This window comes from Stegodyphus dumicola, chromosome 5, assembly GCF_044657685.1.
Source record: "Stegodyphus dumicola isolate Sdum_Otavi_A_Nest chromosome 5, ASM4465768v1".
Classification (NCBI taxonomy): domain Eukaryota; kingdom Metazoa; phylum Arthropoda; class Arachnida; order Araneae; family Eresidae; genus Stegodyphus; species Stegodyphus dumicola.
In genome coordinates this window covers 100038722-100065251 of record NC_140772.1, presented here as the reverse complement: position 1 = coordinate 100065251, position 26530 = coordinate 100038722, and the positions used below count along the sequence as shown (strand labels likewise).

General features: G+C 33.0%; 1 protein-coding gene across 2 annotated transcripts in view; it reads right to left on the bottom strand.

The window, feature by feature from the left end:
• Positions 1 to 26530, bottom strand: part of LOC118189110 (uncharacterized) — a 497793-nt gene that overhangs the window by 365011 nt on the left and 106252 nt on the right. Inside the window, exon 1 of one of the 2 annotated variants that reach the window (XM_085816900.1) lies at positions 11538 to 11644. The exons of the other annotated variant lie outside the window; for it this stretch is intronic. The gene's annotated coding sequence lies outside the window, so the exon portion shown is untranslated. Of the gene's footprint in view, positions 1 to 11537; positions 11645 to 26530 lie in introns of those variants that run through there. 2 annotated transcript variants of the gene reach the window in all.

Here is a 26530-nt window from a genome sequence, read left to right as displayed (position 1 = left end):
GGCAACAAGTTGCTATTGCGGTGCTGAGTCTATTTATCAGAACCTTAGTAAATTCTCATAAAATATGAAATAAATGTAAAGAAAATGTAAACTAAAAATTAAATGTAAACTAAATATGAAATAAATGTAAACTAAAAATTCGATCTTCGAGGTGCGATGGAGCGGTAAAGACGCTGAACACTGGTAGTTCGGTCCGAGGTTCGAATCCCGCGAACGGGCTGGCTGCATGGGCGTTTTCGTGGTTTCCCCAATGTGTAAAGTGTATACGAGCCAATTTGCCTTAGAAAGTCCTCCACGAAGGCATCCCTCCCTTTAGGCAGATAGCCCTCGCGTGGTTTGCCATAACTGAATAATCGAATCTAATCCAATCGAGGTGCGCATGTTCGGGTCGAGTATTAAGTGCGTTCAAAATCAGGTGGTTCTAGGTGCTGCCCTTTTACGCAATAAGAGGTGCACACATGTATACCTATATATAGACAAGCATACACATGCATACACACATATGTACAAATTTTTCATTCTTTAATAATAGAGATAAAAATTAATTAGTAACTCGTTAATTTCCATCTGAAAGCACAGGTTTGGTTACTTTATATAAAATATTTAGCTAGTGACAGTTACAGTACTTTAGTTAGTGACAATTACAGTACTTACAGTACTTTAGTTAGTGACAATTACAGACTTGTTAATCCGTAAAGTATAGTAGTTGTTTGTTGCCAGTAACGACCAGATGTCACCAAATATATTCAAAATTATACGCCGTCTTAAAAATTAAAATTAGTTTATAAAATTTGTTTCAAACTTCTGTAAAAACATGCTTTTAACCAAGCGTAGTGATTAAAAGCACAGATAAAACATGCGCTATATTATCGTAATAATGAGATGTAAGGATTAATGCATTAACTGCTTTTAACATGCCTGCTTCAAATGTAATATACAAATTTTAGAAAGCCCACATTCATCGAATAACGTGTTCATCGAAAACTAATAAAAGTATATCTGACAAAAAACATATGACTCAAAAATTCTCAATAGAGTTGTAAATAATGATTACAGAACTCCTCGCTTCATCCTTCCATATTTCGATCAATACAAGCAAATGGGCGGTGGACGATGAGTTCAGATATTGAGAGAAAAAGAAGATTTTGCTTTATGATACGTTGGTATAAGTACTCAAAGATCTCAGAAATTCATCGATTGGTATTTTTCAAATGTCAAGTATCTTATTTACTCCATTTGTAATATAAGGAATAAATTGGACACAAAAAAGCAACCTCAGCGTGAAAGATCCAGCGGTTTATGTATAACTCAAACTTAGCAACAAGTCTTCTACCGCACTTTTATTGATAGTTCCGTAATATTTGAACATTTACAATGCAGCAGACTTATCTGCTTTTTCTTAGATTAGTTAAGATATTTTCATGATATATATAAATTTGTTTAGGAATATGATTTGAGTTTTTCAACCACAGTAGATACAATATTTCATCTAAAAAAGCATCCATCTCATAAAATGAAATTATATATATATGCCAAATGATCTAAATTTCTTCGTATCGTAGATAATGTGCATTTAAAAATGTTCAAGACTATTTTATATCGGAAAAGATTGCAAATAAATACTTTAAATGAAAATGGCAATTCTCAAAAGATTTAAACTTAATGAATATGAACATTAGAGTGAAATTTTTTAAAGTTTTTAAGTTTTTTTGAAAATGAATTTACATGAATTACATGAATTTGTTTAATTTTAAGGTATTTTCTTTCTATTTTCCCATACGTTCTAATCTAATTGGAAGCACACTCGGCGCGTATTCTAGAGGTTCCTGGCAAGAGCAGCGCACAATTTTCGCGTCTCCTGTTTCAAAACACCTAGTGCCTCTACAAGTGGCGCATGACCTAAAAGATGGGGGACAATAATTCGTCCCCACCATGATTTGTCTGTCGGTTTCTATAGTCCCCAATCTCCTTTTAAAAGAGATAATATATAAGGCATTTCCTCCCTCCTTTCCACATGCTTTTTAGATGTAGTTGGAAGCATACTCAACGCGTATATGAAAGATCCAAGGTTCGAGTTCCAGCGAGGGCAGTGCACATTTTGTTTCAAAAATAAATAAACTAATGGCCCGACTAATGATAACTAATAAATCATAGTGATTCTCTATATTTTCATCATATATATATATATGTAAAATATGAAAAAATACGATGGCTTTGCTTTTCGCGAACACGCTACCTTTAATTAGCTTTCTGCAATTCAGGATTTTCCTCTTAGACCAGTACTTTCTAGAATTTCTAGCCTATTACGTAACCGCTACTATAAATAACGAATGCGAGCCATTTTGCGTCAGAAGCTTTCCTCTCTCTGTGCCTTTAGAGTCGACGCTACTGCGCTTGCTCTCTTTGTTAGAATAAGTTATGACGCATTAAAGTTTAAATACTCTTATTTAGTAACGAATAAATGATCTACAGTGATAATTGAATAAAAGCTATGGAATAAAGATGTACCATTAAAAACTAAATCAACTTGCCTCTTCATTTGGATTAGCCTTACCACTCTGCAAAAACCATGCCTGAACTTTGATGCCGAAATATCACATGTATATCAAAAACTATATTTTGATTCTTAATGAAGTTAAATTTATGTGATACCTCTATTACAAGGGAAATCCTTTGAAATATACCGAAATAATACATTACCCTTACCACACCAAACAGATTATACACAAATCTGTTGCATTATTGTGTAAGGCAATATAACGGAGGCACAGTTATCACTGTAAAGCATATAATGCAATCAACTAGCACAAAGTTCCAAGTTTTCATAGGATGAGTGATTTGTTTCTGAGATTTTCATGGGTTTTTATTCTGTACAGCTAAATTTTCTTACAGGTGTAATATGTGTAGTGCAAATTCAGTAGTAGTGATGGCTCGTAAACTATGTTAATGGTTCAGCTTTATTATATTTGCTAGGAAATGACATTTATGAATCTGAAAAACAGCATCCTTATAGTACTAGTAGAAAACATAACCTACATAAGATGAGAGATTATGATTAGGTCTGTCTCCACCCACAAATATAGCCGTGTGTATCAAATTTTTCACAGCAATAAAATGGCTAAATGCAATCTTGATTGGCTAACTGAATGCTCTTGGACTTGTTGGTGGCTTACTGAATCCCCATACCCTTTCCTATTGCATGCCTTCCAACATACGAGTCAGAAAAGGGCAATTAATGTACAAACATTTTTGGATTGCTATTTTCCTACGACATTGATATACAATGTGAATCAGTACAGCGGTGACAAACTTTACACCTAGACGATGGGAAATCACGTAACAATGCAAGACCGGAAACGCTTTCCTGACGCGGTAGTGACGATACAAATATCGAGAAAGAAAGGACACGAACAGGGTGAGAAAACATTTTTATTATTCGGAGTACAACAAAAACAAAGAAAAAACACATAGAGAGACAACGATCATCATCAAAGGTTTTCAAAATTACGACCCTAACCGTGCGTCATGCATCTTCCATGCGATCTTCCGTTCATGATGCAGATCTTCCATGCGCCAGATAATTGAGGCATCACGGCTCGGGTCGTAATTTCGAACACCTCCTTTAATAATAATCGTTGCTTATTTTTGTTCTTATTTGTAGGTTTCTGCTGTACTAAACATAATTAAACATGTTTTGTCTTAACGTTTGTATCCTTCATTTTTTACGTTTTGTGTCGTAACCACCGCTCCAGGAAAGCGTTTCCGACCACGCATTGCTATGCGATTTCCCATCGTCTAGGTGTACTCTATCTCTCCTGAAAGTTTTTCACCACTGTACTGATACACTCTGTATAATACAGACTGACTTTCATCAATTATTCTCGTATACAATGTCTGTATAGAAAGCAATTTTCAGCCTGAAAAGAAACCTAAGATCTCGAAATTTTTAATTAACGATACGAAAATGATAATGGCCTCCATGAGAGCTACAGGTTAGTCTAAATGATCGAGCACAATGATGCTACTAAAATCTTTTAAATCAAAACCATTTTAGGAAAATTCAGTTTTCCAGTATATGCTTCCTAGAGCTTTTATACACGAATAATATTCTGTGGCCAAGGTACCTACTGACTGCATTAGAAGTATATTTATCTATACCAATGGCAAAATGTTTTTAAAAATATCAAGTTGTTACTATATAAATGTGTTTACCGTTTTCATAAAAGTCCTTAATCGGCCTTTATTTTCCCAACCATTCGTCATAGACATACACTTCCCGTTACAAAAATGTTTTAAATGATGCAAAGATTCAGGCTTTCTTATTTTTAAGTTAAAAAAGTCTGATGTGACCAGCACATGATTTCCTTGTACGGCCTGTTAAATTATACACATTTTTTGCTTCAGTTCATTTAAACGTATTTCCTAGAATTTTTCTAACTTGATAATTTAATCCTTCAAGGCAAGTTCAAAAAGATATCAAAAACTGCAAATTGTGATATTAAAATCCTGGCCAATTTTTCGCGTGCGCGAGTCAAACTTCTCATAATTTCATAACGAGTATAAAACTTTCCTAAATATAGGAACTCGGAGATCGCATTAAAAGTTAGATTTCGAGATTTGTTCAAATTATTATTTTTTTTAATTTGACATTCCCAAAACATGAATATTTTCATAATTTAAAATACTTATATAATTGGAAGTATACGACTACGACCAATTTCGAAACTAAAGGCCGGGTAAGGACATTCAAGCCGAGTAAGGGGGGTGGGTATGTATATATATATATTTATACATATATATACTTTTGGTACTGCCGATTGCAATGTAAAAGTGAGGGAAATCATAATAAAATAAAATAATTCCATAAAAATGAATTTTATAATAATATAACTTGATGAAATGGAATTAATCCATCATCCATTATTGGATGTTGTGTTAATTCAATAAAATATAAAATTCTAGAATATTATATCATAACTTCACAATTTCTCGAAACATTTCAACAACACTGATTCGAATTAACAACACTGATTTACTCTTTTTTAACCATAATTTATGTCTATAAAATCCAAGTTAGTCTAGTAACATGTTTTAAAGAGTATCAAAGTTAAATCATTAAGAGTTTAACAGCGGAGTTGCAGCTTCCTAAATAAACCACCTACCTGCTTGCAGTTACGAGCTTTTGATACCTTCATTAACGACGTGTCATGTATCGATTGGTGGTGGATGGATTGGGATGTTATTTTGCTGATGTGGCACATGGGACACTCTCTGCGTGGAAGCACCAGCTGGTTGTACACGATCGTTATTTGGACTGTCTCATTTTTCTTAATGCTTAGATTCATTCCAAGAGATAAAGACAACCAAAACAAAATAAATACTAAATATTTCAGAGCTCAGATTATAACTTTATTTCCTGTTTTCATTAGCTCACATAGCATGGGGCCGAGATATTCTTGAGGTAAATCTTATTATTATATTTTTGGAAATTATGAATAGATTGTATCAAATGATTAAACTCATTATACTGCATATTCATGTTTAATTCTTTGCTGAAATTTATTGCTGAAATATTGCTGAAAATATTGTGTCCGGAGGTTACCCCAAGCCGACAAAGGTCTCCGCTAGAATGCAGACAGTGGGATGAGAATAAAATACTCATTATAAAAGACATCTACGTTACACTGAATCTCAAACAAATTTTCAATATTTTCAAAATAAAGGCAAGGATGGCAATGGGTATTTTCACAGTGAAGGCAATGAAGGCAACGTGCTATTGGCTGCAAAAACTAACATTATGAGCTTCATTCAACAAACTAAGTTAATAACCAAGCAATGAACGAAAAAGAAAGTATAAAGTACAAAATTCAAATACATCCTCCAAATTATTTTAATATAGTGGTATGTAGGTGCATTTAATAATTTAATATGCACGTAACATGTTAATGCACAGTAAATTGACATGTTAATATATATAACTTAATACGTTAATGCATAGTGTATTTATTAACTTAATACGCGCGTGATATATATATATATATATATATATATATATATATATGCATCTAAAATTAGCGTTGAAAAAAATGAGATTGGGATGGATTTTAAATAAAAATCTTGATTTCGAACCAGTGTAAGTCCCTTTTCTTCAGAGAAAAAAATGCTGTAAAGAAAGAAACGCCTTTCGTTAACGCCTTTCGCTTTTCGTTTTGAAACGTTAAATAAACGCCTTTCGTAATCTATTAAACAAAAGCCCTGGAGTAGAAATGCAATAAATCGATTTGTCAAATTAGCTTGAATTACACTAGTCTAACTTTCTTCTAGCTTCTAATATACTTTCAGAGTGCTAAATGAGTACGTCAGTAGGATAAAAGTAAATTAAATTTATTTTTGACTTTAGCTCGAAGAATTAAACAAACTTATCACAAATTTATTTCCACTTCTCGTGGGAAGAACAGGCAACTTTTGCATACCTTTTAAATACGTTCCGTCTTCATTCATTTTAGTGTACTGAAAATGTATGTAACGTCTAGAAATAGAGCAAAGATTTTTGACACGTCCATGACTGTGTTAGAAATCTTCCGTTGGTGCTGGAAAATCGAGCGCAGCTCGTATTTTGAAGCGACACAATGAAGCTAGATCATTTTTCCAGAAAGAAATGGCGGATGTGGAAAGAAAAGGAAAACACCACTAAAATATGATCCATTCCTACACCACCGAAATAGCGTTAAACTCCTAAAAACTAGCAAAGGCTTTAAATGAGATTTATTATCTATCGGTATTAATATTCATCCTTCAAACTTGCGGCGTAGACCTCTCTCTGCTGGTCGGAAGACAAGAAAGTCAATCAAAAAACATTTGGACACATTAAATGAAGCATAAAAAATACTGTAGCTAGATCATTTTTCCAGAAAGAAAGTAGAAATCTTAGAAGATAAATGACTGGAAAAATTTAATTTTCAGAGATGAGTCTCATTTATGTGTTGATGATTACACATTCAACATTGTTAGAAGAAGCATAGGTGAATCCATAATACCTCAACATATCCAAGAAGCCGTAAAATACCATCAAAGAGACACGTTTTATGGATTTTTCACTGCAAATCACATTGGAAGTATAGTTCATATTGACGGAATGATGAATTATTCGAAGTATATAAGAAATATAAGAGGTAGGATTTTGCCATTCTTGAAAACATTTTCTTGAGAAATTTCAACATTCTTGAGACATTTCAACATGATTTGCTTCCATGCCATGGAAAATAAAATTGTGTTAGATTGGTCTAGAAATACACCAGTCTTAAATCCGATCGAAAACTTGTGGCATATTATGGAAGAACATCTTAACAAAAGGGATTGTACTACAAAAGAGTGCGTGATTAAAACTTGCCTGTAGCAGAGTCACCCGTAGCTCGTGTACGCAGAGATCTCCAGGTCGCCCTATTGCCTGCGTTCATTTTCTACCTGGTTTTTTTCCCCCAACACGTTATTGCGTGGGTCACTAGTGTGTTCGCGATAGAAAATTCGGACAATATTCGTAAACCGACTACGTGTTAGACTGGGATAGGGTTTTCCCAGGTGCCCAAGAAAACTTACCTTAGTTCACGAAGCCGAAGCCTGGTGTCGGAAATTGTTAAATGGCATGCCAATTATTCTTTTGAAACAACTAAAAGAACTCTTATTTGAATGCACTTCTCATCCCCTTTGTTGCGTCAATGTTTAGCTATTGACGGTCGCAGTTACAATCCTGTGTTAAGGGGAAACTGCATATAGTCGGTGAGACAGCGCAAAGATCACCAAAAGAGAGTAATCACTTAAGTAGGTTACTGTTAAAGTTTCTACTATGCAAAAGAGGTTACTAAATCCATCCCAACAGAAATTCTTATGCACGGCGTTTCGGATTTTGAGCGGAACAGATTTTGGCCTCTCTCATTGCGAAAAGAACGCTATAAAAGTCTAGATGGTTAAGAAATAAAAGCCTGTATGCATACAATTAGTATAATCAATGCTTACGCGCATTCTAGAGATCGTATTTGCTAAAAGAGGATATATTTCCTATTAATTGTATTATTATCACTGCATATAAAGGTATGTACTTAAATTATCAAAAATTTTATTTATTTATTTTTTTTTTTTCATTTTCCCAATTATGGTAATTGAGTTATTTACAATCACGTGCTAATTTTTATTCTAACACCTGACTCGATAAATTTCCTGAATTTTACTTAATATGCAACAGCAAAAGCAGGGAAGAGAATTACCGCTCGCCTTGGGTACAAACAGTTCTTGACGATGCAAACACTTTAAAGTCTTTGGGAATACAAAACCAAATTTTCTTAATTTATATTCTAGCTCCTATTTAAAACAGATGATATTTACATATTCTAGTGGAAACAGACGAAACAGCAGGGACAGATTTTAACTTAAGAAAAATGTATCATCTAAAATATACCTTAAAATCACAAGAAATAATCTTAAGAAAAGGTTTATTTAATAGTTCGTATTTCTCAAATACTACTAGCGAATTGCATTTCAAAATACGGGAAGAGTATGTTATGCGTAAAAGGGAAAAATTTATATAAAAAATTCTGCTTGAATGTTTCTAAAGTATCTATTATTCATACAATGATACCTTCTTACTTGATTGCTTTGTTTTCTTTTTAAATGTCTTTTAGTACACGTCTTATGATGCACTTTTCTGCCAAATTTCTTTGTTAACATCGTTTTTATAAATTTTAATCTCATTTCAAAATTTAATTACTTTATTTTTTTTGTTTCCAGATCATCTAAATGCGTGGTTAATAATTTAAGATTTATCAAATTTGCGACACACATTCATCAACTAGGTTTAACACTTTAATAAAAACGACCGATTGCAATAATTCAAAACCACAAATTAGCTTTCTTGGGTCTACTGAAAATTGATTTACATGTAATCTGTCAGCTACACAGGTAGGAAATAGAAAAATTAGTAAACACTGCAGGAATGTACTGACTCATTACAGTGTAATAGACGGATGTATAAAATAAATTACCTTGCCCAAAGATAAACACATAATTTATGTTTCAGAAATGGCTAAAATTCCGTCTCCATAAAATGTAGTTTTTACCTTTGGAACTACATCTCTTAACCTGTATAGGAATTGGAAATATTTTACATTGATATTAAGATATTTTAGTGGTCATGAACAAATGCTTTTCATAGTCTCTTTCGTGTTAGAACATTTTACAGATATTTACTACGATTAACAATATTGATGTTTATATATGCAGAGAAATACTGGTTATTTCCAAAAGTGGTTTTATGCGAGAAGGGTCTCATTGATAAAGCTCAATTTATTTTAGAACGACGTAACAGCCAGTCCCACAGCCGGATAAGGGCGGTAATTTTATACAGAGAGTTTAAAATTCATTTATCAGCCTTTAACCATAACACAATAATATTTCCATTCACAGTCATAAAAGTTTCGTTTTCTATTTCACATGGATGTCGTAATTTATGATGTTTGTATAGCAAATTAAAATTACTGATACTGGATTATAATAAATTTTTATACTTAAATAGAAGGGCTTCATATGCTTAAAAACGTCATTTTGACGTTAAAATCAACTTCTCAAAAATAATTTGCTTTTATTTTCCTATTAAATTTTTTTATTTTATTAATTTTTTTAACTTAAGTAACATTTTCATAGACATGCAACATGGATAAGAAATGTTTTTCGGGTTCTACGTAATTCTCTCTTTTACTGTCTCTATTTATTTCACTTTTCTTTTTAATTAATTCGAGCTACATAACCTAGTTCAAGTTAGTGATATAACAAATCAAAAGAAGTGCAATAATATGAAGAAAATGGAATAATAATTAAATTTACTTCATCAGTAATATTTCATTTTCATTATAATATAAGTTGTTTTAAAGCTGGTTTTATTCTAATGCGTATTGCAATTTGCTTTCTTAATAAAATATTATTGAATGAGTAATTTACATAAGTAAAACAAAGGACAATTAATATTTAAATTACTTTTGCAACAAATTTAAATCTTCAGAGACAAAATAAATCTGCTTTTGGAGAAAAATACCAGAAAATGTAATTATCGTGAACAAATAATAAATGCTATTAAAAGTCATAAACTGGCCTTCAAACAATTTAATTGAATAAGATTGACAGTTTTAAGGATCAGAAAATTATCCAAAAAATTACAGAATAAAACTGCTGAAATTTAAAATTTTCGACTGCAAGGAATTCAAGATATCATTTCTCTCTTTTTTATTTCGTTACTTTGGTAATATGTATACTCTGAACTAAAGGCTTAAAAGATTTCAATAAAATATTAAATGAAAGAACGAAACGTCCCGGATAAATACCTCAAAACATATTTAAAAGAGAAGAAAAGATAAAAAAAAATGAAGATTTCGAATGAACATTTATTTTCATGATGATGTATTTCTATTTAATTCTTATTCGTTTTATGCATCCAATTTTATGATAATTGCATGTTTTGTATTAAAGCACTTAAAAAAATATTTTTTACCTTACGTTTTGGTAAATTTTTTCTGCATTCAGCAGCATGACTACCAAATTACTCGGAATTTTAAATACTAATGTATGTGAAATATTCACAGTTTACAAAGCCTTGTAATTAAGTTCTGATGTTATAATTTATTTACTTTTTATTTATTTAATATTTTGGAACCTTTGCTTTGCATTCCAAAATACGAAAAAATAAAATAAAGAAAAATTTTGTGAAACAGTTTTAGAAATGCAATAAACGATAAACGTGTATTCGAACCAAATCGCAGAGACATTAAATAATAGCATGTACAATTGTCGCAAAATAAAGTGTTCGTTCATCAAGTTTTCAAACAAAAAAAGCAAATATCTTGGTTTCTATGTTAATCCAGTTATGTTATTATTTTGACTTTACTATTATTTATACGTTCGTCAACTTTCACATGAAAGCAACTTAGTTAAATTTAACAATTAAATTAAAATTTAAGGGCAGATTCCTCGAGCCTGAGTAAACACTTCAAGGCAGTTTTCTTGACTTTCTACTGTGTTTACTCCTCTTTGCTATTTGAATTTATAACTCTTCTTTAGCTTTGACAAGACGCACTTGTTTCACGAGTATTTAAAGGGCCCGAGCTAAAGTTTCCTTACCACATTTTAATTTCTAATTCTTATTTTAATTTCATTGGAACGTTTGTTCCTAATTACTCGCAAAAATGGATACCGAGTTTCAGTTATGATATGATTTTGTGTAATCGGCAAACTGACGTGTTGATAAATTGGTTTACTTTAAATCTTTGATTTAAGTCTGCAGAACAGTAGTTAGACGGTAAATGGTCTGATGATAAATCTCACTCTTTGTAGATCTAGTAGTTTGGCATTTTAAGTAGCACAGAACCTACAAATATGTAGTAATAATCACCTTATATGTTTCAAAGTAAGAAATGATTGAAAATGGCAGTATACATTTAATGAAAGAAATAGCGGAAGAAAAATGCAAATAAAATAGAAACATTTGTCATCTAAACCTTTCTCCTTAGAAAACCAGAGCTAGGAACAGCCGTAGAGAAGTAATATATTAAGAGGAATGATGCATGTTGCACATTTTTCTGTTTTATGTGGATATTTTTTCCCCTGAAAAAATAAACCAAAATTAGTTTACATGTGATTTTTAGGTGATAATATACAGGATGATTCTAATTATAGGTATTCTAACACACTTCTGTAGAAATAACCACTAGGCGAAATCTCAGGAGTTTTAAGCACGTTCTTATTTCAAATCGTTAAATATTCACATTTTAGATACTAGGAGGCATATTTATAGAAGGAAAATTATTTAGAAGTTTTCTAGTAATGATTTCTATTAACTCAGAAATGGCACTAATTAATTTTATCAATGGTTCTAAGAAAGCAATATTTCTCTTTGTAAGGAAATAATTACAGAAAAAAAAGGTTATTTAACCGTTCAAATTTCAGATACTAAGAAGCATATTTATAGAATGAAAGTACTTAAAACGTTTGTAGAGACATTAGTTTATGTAGAAGCAGAAGACATGAAAATGCGCAGGTGGTGGAGAATCATCATCCACCACCTTTTTTAGTTCGGGCGCCACTTAATATTTTGCGCATCAGGTTTGCACTCGCCGGGACTCGAACCTCGGACCTCTCGAACACGCGCCGATTTTGCTGACCATTGAACCAAGAAGGCATGCTAAGAAAGCGGGAGAAATACCGGTACTTACGTATTATCGCAACCAGGTTGGCGCGATTTGTAAGTTTGAGTAAAAAAGTATGAATAGAAAGAAAATGTACATTTATTAATTACAGATAATTTTAATACAGTTTTTTATATTATTTTGTTTTAAAATATAAAATAGCAATTAAACCCTTCCGGTTTCGAATTTGAATAAGTTGCAGAATTATTTTTTCGGCGGAAATCTTTTGGCTATTGCTTTTAGCACTGATTGAAAACCGTCTTCGCCATTAACAGCTTGAGCTTGACGCCATATAAATTCGATAAGGTATGAGTCAAGATGATGACGGACTGTTCCTCTCTGTTTTTTGTTGCGCCATTTGGCTGAGCCCCACATGCGCTCTACATGTTGTAAGTGAACGCCCGTGTTGGGATCCACAAAGTTATATTTGTGATTAACAGTTCCATGCAGAAATCCAGCATTTTCAAACTCACTTGTATTGTATCCTTTCCAGCAATCCGAATAAATGATGCTTCCTTCCTTGATATTTTCGCAAATTTTTTCCATGAGGGTAACGGCGCTTCTGTTAGGTACAGTAACCAAAAAAGTCTCTTTCTTTTCTCGGCAAATTCCGTCGAAAACCCATTGCTGTGATAGTACACGCCCAGTGTTATTTTTTCTTTTTACAAATAAACTTTCGTTTAAACACGTAGGGTTGCCGTAAGTAGGGTCGCCAAATTTGACGATTTATGCGAATTTTGGCCTGGTTGCGTTAATACGTAAGTACCGAAATACCTTATAAGTTTTCCATTAATGATTTCAATTCATTCAAAAATGACTCTAGTTAATTTTATCAGTGATTCTAAGAAAACCACAATTCTCTTTATTATTCTTTAATACATAAAATTATTGATAATAACCATGAACCAAGTATCATAGATGGCTCTTCACTTTTATTAATACTTCGTAATCTGTGTAATAAAACACGGATAATATTTTACGAATATTCTGTTAATGAGATGCCAATTGACTTTTATTGTTAATTAGATGTGTTCTAGAGTGAAGCAATTATTAAGTAATATCGCAAAATATCGTTCTGAATTGCAGAAAGAAAATGACCTGTTTTGCAGGACTTAGAAGACTTCTATTTATCCCTGGATCTGCTGCAGATGTTTTTTAATTTGTTTCTTCATACATATAGCTAGCATATATTGTGCATATACAGACCATACATGATATATAACTAATGGCTTAGTGGCAAAATGATAATATAAGACCATCATTTATTTTTACACTCCATTACAGATGTCTGATGAACGCAAATATATGTATGCCCGCGTAATGCATAAAGGTTATTCTGAAGAAGCTATTAATATTTTGCGCTTTTTTCTTGATTCTTTAAGCTAGGCAGTGTATCCTTTTCGCACCCAACTCAGTACATTCGCAAAGGCATACATAATAAATAATGTGTATTTCTCTTTCATTCACATCACCTATTTCATTCATATAATCAATACTCATTACATCGTTTATCGATGATACCACAAAGAGAAAATATTTTTCCCTCTGCTCCTTTCGTTCGAGAATTTTTTATCGACTTACTCGAAGATAAGCACCTTTTTTTTTTATTCTTAGCTTTGTTGCTGCTAGTAGCAAATTATGCCCTTCGCAAACCTCTCCGAAAATTAATCCTAGTACTTAAGAAGCTATCATAACATGTTTTTAACCAGTTCTATTTGTCAACTGACTATAATACATTTAGCTTACAAATTTTTATACGCTTCATTTGTGGCATTCTTTCAAGTATTGATTTAATTGCAATGAATCAAAATAATTGCTGTTTATCCTTGAATTACGCGAGTTTTAATTATGCAATTTTCGCTTACACGTGGAGTATCTTTCTTACTTAATACATTAGAAAATGTTTTGCATATTTACAGCAGATGAAAACCCCTAGCACACAAGTTACATAAGGTAAAAAAGTATTAATTATGTATAAAGTGTTAGTTGGGGCACGACCGCGTAAAAGTTACACTAAGAAAAAAAATAATAATGACAATTCTATATCTCCCGTTCTACTGGGCCGAGTGACGAAATTCAACTTGCGTGTTTCATGTCTTGAAAACGCGACTTAGGATATGTATTAGATTTATATATAGCATTGTTCTAATATAGGTATTCTGACCCCAAATCGAACTTTTTCTGAAATGACATGCCATTTTTTTCCATATTTCGATTTTACAACTCAAAGTATGCGAAACTGCCAAATTTTGTAAAAATCACACGAGTAGATTTTAAAAATTTAACTCTCAAAATTATAGCTAGTCAATATGAATTGAATTTCGTATATATTTATTAATATCTCTTTTTTATTGAACTTACTCGATTCCTTCCGCCAGAATTCGAAATTTAGGCTTAATCCAAATATAATTTAACATATGTTATGATTTATTTTTAAAATTTGCATTTCTAAATATTTTTATAAATTTTTCGAAAACCTTTTTGCATTATAAACTATAAAGTATATACCATCGTCTAGAAGTACATGTATTTCTAGGCGCAACTGCAAAATATTAGAGTTTTTGATTCAAAATTGTCTAAGATATACACGAATTTAGATATTGGCGCGTTTTGAAGTTTGGCATCTTTTTTTTGAGCGGTAGTAAAGCTAAGTGTGGTTTATATATTTTGTTACAGTGAATTTCCACAGCAATTTTTAATCTTAAATTTCAAAAAAACTTTCACGGAGAATTAATTATATGGAATTCTTTCCCTCAATGATGCATAATAAATATTTATAAATACTATATGAAAAGCTATTTTTTCGTAAATCATAGATGATATTGTTCAAATTTGTAACTTTTTTTTAATTAGCCCAAGGGGCGTTAGCCCAGAAGGGCTATTAATTTCGTTTTGGCATTTTGGGTTGAAAACTTTAAATGTCGCTTTACTTTTCAAATTGTTGCCACCAAATTTTATCGCCCTGTGTTACATTTAAAGAAATTAAATAATGTAGAATCTGCATAAATGTATGTATGTTTCTCGCACTGTGATAAAGCAACGGTATCTAGAGCCACCAAATTTGAAAAACGTAATCTTCCACCGAATATGGGCATCTAAAAGCCCTAATTTGGAATTCGAAATTCTTTTTATAATCGATTTCATATGTTGTAGCACTTCAACGAATTTTTGATTAACAAACTCAACGATTTGAAAGCGAGCAATGCCAAAACTGTACGGAAAACAAAACATTTTTAACTCCAGCGCGAGAGACTGTGTATCGGAAATTCTATAGATATGCTCATTTTAAAATTATTTTGCGATATTGCTGTTTAATAGAATTTTATGGTTCACGTGCAAAGAGCATTTAATATATAAAGGCAACACTCAAAAGGTTAAAAAAAAGTCCATTTGGGCGTAATGTAGAATCTGAAAGCTCTTAGGATTTCTTTTATAAAAAATTATGTTATGTTATGGCGTATGTTTATTATTAAGTATTTATAAAAAAAAATATGTTATTATGTTATATTATGTTTTTCATTTTTTCCTCCTTTTTTTTTTTTAAATATTTGTAAGAGTAAACTTTTATCTTCGCCGTGTTATCGTCTGCTACTTCAATAACTTCATTTCATTTCGAATTGTCTAAAACTGAGAAAATTCGTTTGATGTTTGCTTATTTTCACAATGACTTTACGCAAACAGGACGTTGGAATAGTTCTACCACATTTCCAATCTGGAAAATCTTTTAGACAAATAGCAGAAATATCTTGCCATTTTAAAAGTAGAATTATCGCATATAACGCAACTGAAACGCATTTAATGCAACTGATATTTTAAAAAAATTTACAAGAATGTAAAATTTATAGAAGTGTAACAATCGAAAAATCTTATTTTTCTTGTGTCAGCACTGAAAACAAATGTAAAAGAAAAGAAGAAAATTAGGGGAAAAAAGCAAAACTTTGAAGGGTAATCTAATCTACTTCAAGAAAGTTGAGTGTTCAAAGAGAAAATACTTGGATGTGTATTGCTAACGAAAATACAATTGAGCTTTTGCTAACGGAAAAGACAAAAACGATATGTTTGCAGATTAAAATAAGAGTGACTGGTTTTCGCCTGTATGGTTGGATAAATTTAAATTACGTTATAGAATATCATATCGTATTGTAAACGGAGAATACCATGATTTCTCAGTCGAATTATTTGAAGATTCAGGAATTTATCCAGGGAAGTATATGGTATATTAAAGACGTTTTCCCTTTTGATGAAACCAGTCTTTCCTTTCATCTCATGCTTTCAGCCCACCAGCACCCGAGCGGTAAAGTAGCTGAACACTGGTAGTTCGGTCCGATGTTCGAATCCCGCGAACGGGCTGGCTGCATGGGCGTTTTCGTGGTTTTCCCCATGTGTAATGAGTATACGAGTCAGTTTCCCTTAGAAAGTCCTCGTCGAAGGCATCCTTCCCCTTAGGCAGATAGGGGAAATTTGCCGTAATCTCAATACACCAAACACACTACTATCTCATGCTTTCAGAATGTCTAGCCTCTAAAGGCTGATAAAGATCCTGACCAAATGCTGATGAAATGGATTGGAATTGGATTATTACGTTACAGCAAAGCAGGGCTATCTGCCTAAAAGGAGGGATGCACTTGAGGAGAACTTTGTAAGGAAAATTAGCTCGTATACACGTTACACATGCGAAATACTACGAAAACGTCCATGCAACCAGCCCGTTCGCTCGGATTCGAACCCTGGACCGAAACCAGTGTTCAGCAAATTTACCTTTCGGCCGTTTGTGGGCCCTTATGAAATGGAAGGCGACAGCTTTATTTAAAATGAATGTCAGAAATACCAAGATGTTTCAAAAGGTTGGATGCTTTTTACTATACTTGCAGAATGCCTGAAAAAAACGAGCAAGCCATAAAGAAGAAAAATAAATTTTTGCATACAATTTAGGATTTTTTTATTTAAAATTTTTTTAATCTTATATTTGATTCTCCAGATTTCAAAAAAAATATTTGACTAAAATATGAATAACATTTTAAGAAACTAAATGTAGGATGATAAGATTATATAAAGCAATGGGCACAATGATAAAACTGTTTAAAGCAATGCATGCAAGTCATCCTAAGTTAAAATGTCAATTATACATCTCTCTTAGTATATCGCTTCTGAAACGCCCATTGAAAGGCGCGTTTTACTGTATTTTCTCTTTTAATCTTATCTATAAACCAGCCACAATATGGCCATGTAAAAATTCAAGGATTAATAATAACTACTTGAGAAAGGCTAAAGTAGAAACCCATAATGGTACCCATAATGCCCACGTCTTCTGTTACTACTACTACTATATAGTAGAACATGTTTTGAATACCGTAACAGTTCCAATGCTAAATGAGTCTTAAGCATCATTCATTAATTCTACTTTAATTATTATACTCGATAATTTTACTGCTTCTAACATTATTACCGAGAAACAATGATAAGTCTTCCAACTTAAAATTACTTGATTTGACTAGATTTTTCAGTTATTTATGTTATATTACGAAATTTGCCACTATTAATATCTGATGATCATAACACGTACGTCATCTACAATATTTAGTAATCCACGTGACAGCAAAATAGAGTTGCAAACTGACAAGTAATTTATCTAGCAAACAGGCAGCCTACATAGGACATACGCTACGGCTTAAAAAGATCTTTAAGCAGTTTTTATTTTTGCAATCTTTGGTCGCAAGCATGTACTTCCAGTCACAAAAAATGCTTTATGAAACGAAAATATTCGTGTTATGGCAGTTTTAAATTTCAAAAATAAATTTAGTAGAAATTACGAAATTTGACTTCTTGTACGCATCTCTGTTGAATTTGGAAACGTTTTATAATAATTATCTTATAGAAATATAGTGTGTCGTGAAGGAAATCAGCTGATCAATGTTAACATTTACAGTTTGTTAACTATTGCTGTTGTACTCTTTTATTTTTCTATATACCTGTACTACTTATTTGGGGTGTAAATGAATGAATGCATCCGAATGTTTTGTTCCGGATGTCTTCAATTGTTTTCTGGCACGCTTATTCTTAAACTTTATACGAACTGTTAATACACTAAAAAAGTATTTACTCAGTATTTTAAAACACTGAAAAATAACAAACTGCTTAATTTAATTATTCTTTATTTTGAAGCTGAAAATGGCAATGATTTGTAAAACAATTTAAAATGGAATCCGAACTGGACTCAATTAATCTCATTACACACTGAAGAGGTATTTTGTGCCGAAGGTTCGTAGATGAAAAATTTTATGGATAGAGTAAACTCTTCGTGAACCAGCTCCGAATCATCGAAAATTTACTTCAATACCTTTAATAAATACTTTCAAAAAATTCCAAATAGTGTTGCTGCAGTTTCTATTTATGGTACCATTTCGGTTACGTTCGCAAATCGTTACTGCGGAATTCTAAATGAAATCGTCATTCATAATTGGCGCTAAATCGTTATACTTTGCCGGTCGAAGGAAAAATAAATAGACACCCTGTTTACTTTTAACATAATATGGTTGCATTTCTTCGTGACCTTTATTTATCACAATCTTTTTCAGTATTATTAGCAAAATAATATCGATATTTTTTTCACTTTCACTATTTTATATTGTAGCATTTTTTTAAGTTGTACTTTCTGAATTTTTAAACAGTTCTTAATTTATTTAACTTAGTGTTTAATATTTTTAGAGTAGTTGTTATATTTAGTTGTTGCAAGTTGTTTAAATTTAATCTTTAGAAGATGCCACTTTCAAGATTTTAAACTATATTGAATTTCCCGCCACCTCAAATATCGTCTGCCCAAACAGTTTGCGTTAGCGTGTTTAATCATATTTTGTCAAACGATTTTTGGCATTTGAAAGAAAGAGACTTGCTTCAGAACGCTGTGTTGTGAAATCTGTAAAAAAAATTTATGAAATGAAAATTGAGTCTGAAATGAAATTATCGCGTTACCAGATCAGAACCATCATTTACTTCCAGTTCTGTTGCAAAAGGTCAGCGACAGAATGTCAGCAAATCATGTGTAAAGCTTTAGTTGCTAATGTTGTCCATATGACACTGTGAAGGTAACTGTGAAGGTAAAGTTCAAAAACAAGGACTATGATATTCAAGAAGCAGAGTGTTCTGTCCGGCCTACTGATATTGATGAGGCCCGCTTGCGAGAACTTGTCGAAGGAGATCAGTATGCAACCATTCGAGACCTTGCTAAGGAGTTAGACGTTAGTGCTTTGTCCATTACTTGCTTTATTCATCGCATGAACTTGACATACAGGTTCAGTCGCTGGGTGCCGCATGAGCTGACTCAAGCAGAAAATGACACACGTGTTTGGGCTTGCACTTATCTGCTCGAATATCAACGCACGGACGAAATTCTGGAACCAATCGTCGCTTGTGATGAAAAGTGAATTTACTGCAACAACACAGCCCGAAAAAGGGGTTTGGTCTGCGCCCGACGAGCCCGTCGACAGCGTCGCAAAGTACAATTTGACTAACGAAAAGATCATGGTGGGATTGCCGTGGTATTATCGACAAAGAGTATTTGGAAAAAGGTAAAACGCTCGGCAGTAAGGTGTGCAGCGAAATACTAGTCTGTATTGATAAAAAAACCCTTCGAACTGAGTTTCAATATCAAAAATCAAGAAAAAAACATTGAACTGAGTTCCGGCGCAAAAACGTAATGCCCCGTCAAGATAATGCAAGACCACACGTGTCTGCATTCACCGGCTGGGTTCTGTACGGACTCGAATGGGATCTTTTGCTACACCCACCATATAGCCCCGATATGGTTCCTTCGGACTACCTACCTTTTTACACGCCTGCAGCTACATCTTGCCGGTGCTGTCTTCCATTCTACACAAGACATCCGAAATGACGTTGATCTGTTTTAGGACTCGCGGCCACGAGTTTCTGAGCTAAAACTTTGCTTTGAAAAACGACCAAACTTTGCTTTGAAAACTTACCAAAATATTAGCAGAAAATCATACATTTGGGTGGTGATTACTATCTGCAGTAAAGGTCCTGCTTTCTTTATTTTGTTTCAACTTTATTAAGATTGCTTTTTGGCGGAAAACTTTCATTACAACCAGATATTTCTGCAAACGTGTACTATGCACTAACTTATATTATATATATTAAAGTTACATTTACATGTACGAGTTCGTATTAGATTGAATGCACAAGTGCGATAAAAAGTTAATAAGATTTATTCTTATCACAAGAAATAAAAACAAAATGCTGGACTTTTCCTCAAGGATATTCGTATAATATCACACAATATTATCAGTAGCTATATTTTAAACTACTAAAACATTAAATAGAACATAATGCAGAGCGCAGAGAAAGTTAATCCGATCTCACCGCGAATTCACTTTAGTCAACAACAACAGTTATCTAAACAACTGAAATGAGATATTTATCTTCAGTATTTTAAAGCTTTTTAATCGTGCACAAGAATGTTCTGATAATTTCCGTTTTCTCGAGAAGCAGAAAAAGAAGAAAGCAAAAGAATAGAATTACGGTCACAGCTAACACAGTAGTCAATTGCATTTATTCTGTTTAAATATAAATTACGAGATAACTATTTAAATGCGCGTGCTCCTGTATTTTTTTTTTTTTTTTTTTTTCTGACGTAGCTTCCTCTTAAAACTCGTCACGCGCTTCATCGCACAGGGAAATAAAACAATTTTAATTACAGTTCTAGTAAACGCAAAATCCGTAACAATATATTAAAATTTTATAATTATGATTTGAAATAAATTTTCCTACCATCTTAATTCAGTCTAATGGATATCTACGTAATAAAGCCTTATTGTTTTAAATTTCAAGTTGTTATATAAAGCTACACTATCGTATTTTTCTCTGGATTTATTATTATTTCACTATATAACTATAACATGCGCTATGATAAATTTATAAACAAAATGCGCTATTTATTTATTCGAACTCACTGTCAATCGCATTTAAAACGATCTGTCTGTGTAGTTTTGAATGAGTAGCTAGCTTCTTAAATAGGTGATAAAATGATATTCACATAACATTCACACATTAAATGATATTCACATATCATATATATTTCTCATTACATTTCGTTTGATTTTTGATCCAGGCGCCCATAGTTACTTTAAATACACTAAATTACTTCGTAGTGCCATACTTGATCGTAAGTTTTTCAGCTTCCTTTTTCCTTCGTATAAGTAACATGTGCCTTTGTAACGAAGCATCACAAAAAGCATCTACAACACCAACACACTCTTGGGAGACATAATGTATTATGATGACACCTAAATTTCACACAGTTCATTGCACTCATAAGAACATTTGCCGGTAGGTAGCTTTCTACTTCTCTCTTCCTGCCTCTGTCTAAAATTAGGACTTCCTCCTTTTCTTTCTTTCTTTTTTTTTCATTTAACATGGGAATTTTATTTTCAATTTTTTATCCCATCTTTTTTCCCGTATTTTCAGATTGTTATAAAAATGTGGGAAAATTTTCTTGTCTTCGTGTAAAGTATGAAATGCTCTTTTTCCCTGTATATATTTTTGCTAAATGAACTTCTAGCAGTACAGAAAGAAATGGTGCATGGGACAAAATTGGTTTTGCCCTCCACCATCTTTTCCCCATGCACCATTTATTTCAGCACTGCTAGAAGTTCATTTCCATTCTTCCAAAACTTGAACACATATTTATTTAGATTTATATTATTTTCAACATGTCTTATTAACTAAACAAGAAAAAATAGAAAATTCTGATAAATACCAAAACTTGAATAACAGTAGTTTTTTATATTCATAAACTGAAACTGCGTACTGAACAGTTAAATAAATGTCTGACTATATTTCTCCCCTGAAACTATGAAATTCCATTCCCCCAGAGGTAAATTCCTACCTGGTTAATACCCCTGGTATGTACATTTCCTTCGCACTTACATTTCATTTCGCCCTGATGGTAGAAAGATCTGGGTCCGTGACACTTAGCCGAAAACCACTTAGCCGACGGGACACTTAACCGACAATAGTTAGCCGACAGGACATTTAGCCGACAAGGACACTTGGCCGAAAGGTCATTTAGCCGACACGGACACTTAGCCGACAGGACATTTAGCCGACACGGACACTTAGCCGACAGGACATTTAGCCGACAGGACATTTAGCCGTCAGGTCATTTAGCCGACACGGACACGTAGCCGACAGGACATTTAGCCGACACGGACAGTTAGCCGACAGGACGTTTGTTTAGCCGACCCACAGAATTCGCCGTCAGGGCATTTAGCTACGGGTCAGTCAGCTGTCAAGACATTTTGTCAACAGGACAATAAGCCGACAGTGATGTTTGGTTGACGTGAACCCAATAATTATTTAAATTTACAATCAATTACAAAATATCTCGACTTCTCCAATATCTAAGTTATTTTTTTTCACCTATCAGTAAAATTCAGTTTTCAATTCTTAAAGATCTCATACGTGCTTTTAATTATTGTGCTAATTTAGCATTGTTTGATATGTATCGTGCTGCTTGGTGTATATTGGCCAAATTGAAAAAGCGCTGAAATTTCTCGTCAGGGAATATGAATTAAATTTCGAAAGGAAAAAGAATTTTTTAGATAAGTACAGCGGTCACTTAATTAAATTTTAATATGGGATCTTCAAAAATTATCCGTAAAGCTTCTGTTATTTAATCAACTTTCACATCATTAATAATTTTTCTTGTTTAGTTAATGATATTAATTTTCCAATCTCGCTCTCCCAAATTCTTTCAAATTTCTAATATCTTTACGTTACATTACTATTTTGCTCATCACATTGTGTTACATTCCTTCCCTTAAAAAATCGTTTGGCTCCTCCCACTAATGAAATTTCCTTTCCCTGTCATGAAAAATCTGAATAATGCAATAAAAATTACTTCCATTCTTGAATTATACTTTTTTATGGAAACATATGGCAGTGAGGGTTAGTTTAGCAAATATATCTTATTTTGTTATTAAAAACAATTAAAAAAAGTGAATTTTTAAGACCAGCAAAAGGATAAATTATTTGCGACCTCTATAATTAGCAGTTCATGCCACCATCCTCAAAACTCATAAATGTTGTGCATTCTGAGTTATAATACGTCAAATGGTTGTTGCTGTTGATGATTAGAGAAACTGTTATGTCTACGGCGTTGCTTTATTCCTGCGATTTTGTGAAGAAAGGGAAAAAGACATTGCTGTCCCCGCTGAAGCTGATCCTGAGTTGCTGTCGTCTCTTCTTGATGTTCATGATAAGTACGTTTTCATTATTCTTATTGCCAATAGGTTAAAAGTTAGGATTCATGCATATCATGGACAAGGAGGCGATCGAAAACCGTATCAAATCTGTGTGTAATCACAGAAATTTGGAAGTTACCAGCGATAACTTAGAAAAACTTAAGCAACTTATGCTTTCTGAGTTTCATGCTTATCAAAATGCATTTAATCCAAATAATGCGACTGAAGTTCACTTAGCTCACGTCAATGCTATGAAAAAGGATATACAAATCTTAGAATTATACATTAATGAAATAAAACAAAAAGAAACCCTAAATAATTTAACACAGGAAACATTTCAACCTGATATTACTGCTATTACCTGATATTAGTCAAAAATCTGGAATCAAAAAGAAAACCACAATAGATAAAGAAGGATACATAACCCTTAAAATAACTCATAAGACAACTCTATCAAATTCCGAAATAGAAAAACCAGCTCAAAAAAGTAAATTCGATAAACTAAACCCTGAAGACAATATGGAATCAGAGGAAGGTGAATTTATTACACCAAACAAAAAAGCAGGACACATTCCACCTGTAGTGTTAGCAGACATCACGGCGGATTGGAATAAGATGAAAGAAGATTTTGAAGAGCAATTAAATATAAAATAATATCGTGGAAACCTAAGTGAAGGTATACTGACCATAAGAGTTTATGACTCAGACCACTACCGCACTGTTACTGAATACCTAACTAAACTACATATCCTTTTTCATAACAATAACTTTTATTGCATTATTCAGATTTTTCAGAACGGTCTACTCCTACTACGCTGAAGACAGCGGCCAGTTCAGTCTAGCTTACGATGTCTCTCCAGTAACTGCGCTTCGTAACGCGAAATGAATGATCCCACCTCACTGCGGATTTTCGCACGATATTCCTACAAGCAAGTTATGCCTATACAGTATCCGCCAAATCACTATAATTGCTCCCTACGAATATAATTGCTCATCACCTCCTACTTCGATAAAATGGTATCTGAATGCTTCGCATTCAAATCTCCTGAACTTAGTGCTAGCACAGAAAAAGGTTATGGTTATGAAAAAGGGTAAGGCAATGGCTGGATACCTACATGTGCGACTGCGTCGCTTCATAGGACAGGGAAAGGAAATTTCATTAGTGGGAGGAGCCAAACGATTTTGTAAGGGAAAGAATGTAACATGATGTGATGAATAAAATATTAGTGAAATGTAAAGATATTAGAAATTTGAAAGCATTTGGAAGAGCAAGATTGGAAAATTATTATCATTAAGTAAACAAGGGAAATTATTAATCATGTGAAAGTGTTCAAAAGCACCCATTTGATTAAATGAAGAAGCATTACGGATAATTTTTGAACATCCCATGTTAAAATGTAATTAAGTGACCATAAATTTTTTTTTTTCCTTTCGAAATTTAATTCATATTCTCTGACGAGAAATTTCAGCGCTTTTTCAATTTGGCCAATATACACCAAACAGCACGATACATATCAAACAACACTACATTAACGCAATAATTTAAAGCACGTATGATATCTTCAAGAACCGAAAACTGAATTTTACTGATGGAGGAAAAAAATAACTTAGATATTGGAGAAGTCGAGATATTTTGTAATTGATTGTAAAGTTAAATAATTATTGGGTACACGTCAGCTAAACATCACTGTCGGCTTATTGTCCTGTTGACAAAATGTCTTGACAGCTGACTGACCCGTAGCTAAATGCCCTGATGGCGAATTCTGTGTGTCGGCTAAATGTCCTGTCGGCTAACTGTCCGTGTCGGCTAAATGACCTGTCGGCTAAATGTCCTGTCGGCTAAGTGTCCATGTCGGCTAAATGTCCTGTCGGCTAACTGTCCGTGTCGGCTAACTGACCTGTCGGCTAACTGTCCGTGTCTGCTAAATGACCTCTCGGCTAACTGTCCGTGTCGGCTAAATGTCCGTGTCGGCTAAATGACAGTCGGCTAAGTGTCTTTGTCGGCTAAATGTCTGTCGGCTAAGTGTCCATGTCGGCTAAGTGTCCATGTCGGCTAAGTGTACGTGTCGGCTAAATGTCCTGTCGGCTAACTGGTGTCGGTTAAGTGTCCCGTCGGCTAAGTGGCTGTCGGCTAAGCGACCGGAAAGATCTAGTTGGTAGAAAACAAGACATGTATGTGTCTGTGTGCCTGTAAAATGGAATCCTAAGTTTTTATTCCGGAAAACAAGTTCTAAGTTTTATTCAAGTTTTATTCTAGAAAACAGGTAAGAAATTTGGTGATTTTTAAGATTCTAACAATACAATTAATAGGATGTTATAAAATGTATTATGATCTAATTTAATGGTTTGCAATCTGGGAAATATTTCGATGTTAGTCTTTTGATATGAATGCTACTACAATTGTCTATTGCAGTTATTGTTTACTTTTCTTATTACTTCCATCTTAGCAGTGACATCAACATATTGGTTAATTATATTATTCAGGAAGAACTAAAATAAAAAAATAAAAAAAAAAGTTTTACGCAACAGTGAACTTTTAGCATAATGTTATTTAATCAAAGACAGTATGAGCTGTACTGTGTCCTCAAATCTGTTATATTTTTTGTATGTTATAAATATAGCATAAATTAACCAATGTGTATTTCTGTGTGCAATTTGTTTGTAATGTGCAATTTTGCTCTTTATTTAAGCCTGTTGTATCGAAAACTATTACATTATTCAGAATCTATGTCGAACTGTGAAGATTAATGTTCAGCATAATATGTAGCATAGGATGTATAGTGTATTAAGTGTAGCAATAAGTTTTGTAAATGTGCCTTAAGTACAGTGAAATGGTCAAAGCAATGCATATTATAAAAAGTATAGGGTTACGAATATGTGTAGCAATGTGTTAGCATGCAATGTAAGCAGGAGAATGTTTAATTTCGCAGACAAAAAAATCTGATACTTTGCCCTTGTATGGCCATGTACTGTCTTGAATTCGGAGTGTAGCTTTAGATAGTAGCAGGATCCGGACGATACCCGATTAGTCTATATAAGCCGCCCGGATGT